Source organism: Dipodomys spectabilis, unplaced genomic scaffold, assembly GCF_019054845.1.
Source record: "Dipodomys spectabilis isolate Male_0828 unplaced genomic scaffold, ASM1905484v1 ptg000297l, whole genome shotgun sequence".
NCBI lineage: Eukaryota > Metazoa > Chordata > Mammalia > Rodentia > Heteromyidae > Dipodomys > Dipodomys spectabilis.
In genome coordinates this window covers 13,953,909-13,955,420 of record NW_024870974.1, presented here as the reverse complement: position 1 = coordinate 13,955,420, position 1,512 = coordinate 13,953,909, and positions in this window count along the sequence as shown.

The window sequence follows — 1,512 nt, the reverse complement described above, 5'->3', positions numbered from 1 at the left end:
CCAAGTGCCACCGGTTTTTTGGTGTTTTATTGGAGATAACAGTCCAACGGGCAGCTCGGGCTGATTTGAACCGCGATCCTCAGATCTCAGCCTCCTGAGCAGCTAGGATTACAGATGTGAGCCACTGGCGCCCAGCTCCCTTTTTTATTTTTCAGTTGCTTTTTAGATAGGGTGTCTCTGGGCTAGTCTCTGCCCCAGATCCTCTTATATATGCCTCCGCACAGCTGGGATTACATCTTGTTGGTCAAGATGATTTATTTTTAAGCTCACAGCTGGCCTTGAACCTTGATTCTCAGGATCTCTTCCTCTCTAGTAGCTGATTACTGATTTGAGCCACTGACCTATGCAGTAGAGCTTATTAACAACTAACCTCCAAAAAGCCAAAGTGGTAAGATGACCTATCAGTTAAGCTTAGGCTTTCTAGTTGCTTTATGTACACATGGCCTATATGACCTATATAAAATGAGAATGCTCCCCACTATCTAAGGGCAGAGAGGTTTTGTTTTGTTGGTCATACTGGTGTTTGAATTCAGGGCTCATGGTAGGTGGGAGGTCTACCGCTTGAGCCATGTGTCAAGTTCCACAAGAGTTGCAGACTATTTTAGAGCATCCTATGTGCACTTCTGCCGTGTTCCACTTGTTTCCACACAACTTGGCGACCCTATGTCAGAATGCTTATGTCTGCAGCTTTCAGAGTGAAACGGAGGCCAATCACCTGTGCTTAAGCTCGCTGAACTTCATTTTCTCCGTCTGTAAAGTGGGGCTATTATTTTTACCAAAATATTTTGAACACTAGATGATTAAAATCCCATGGGAGTAGCCTTAGCCCATGAAAGTGTTCTCTCTGTGTTAACATCATTAAGTCCTAGCCATCTTGATTTTAAAGAGGACTCCTCCCCCCTTTTTTTGATGATGGCTCCATCTCAAGCTTTATAAATTACCACTCCCTGCCCCAGCTCTTATTAAAAGGTCCAGTTAGGATGTATGACTGTTTTGTGTCAAGCCATTTTAGACTTAAAAGACCTTTCACAATGTCTCTAATAACTGACACGCCCCCGCCCCCCAGCCTGCAAGAATGCATAAACTCAATTTACAGCTTATCTTTAGACGTCTTAAAGTGTGCAGGACCTTTACTTCGCATCACTCCCTATCCAATCACCCACACGCGAAAACTTAAAAAAGTTGGCTCTTCTCGCTCCAATTGGCCACAGAGCCTGTCAATCCAAACCTCTCCCCACCCCTCCCACAACATCTCTCAACATTAACACTTTAGCCACGCCCTTGGGGGGGTGGAGCCTAGCCGCTGATTGGCCAAGTCTCCACTGCACGTGGGACCATCTAGGCCGCGCACGAGAAGTCTGTGGGAGGTGGCCGAGGCGCGTGGAGTGGCGCGCGCGCCCCGCCCCCGGAGGGTCCCCTCCCCCTCCGCTTACTCCCCCTCCCCCCCGGCGGCACTCCCGCCCCCCTCTCGCACAGACTGGTCTCCACGGCGGTGGCGGCGGTTTGTGGTCG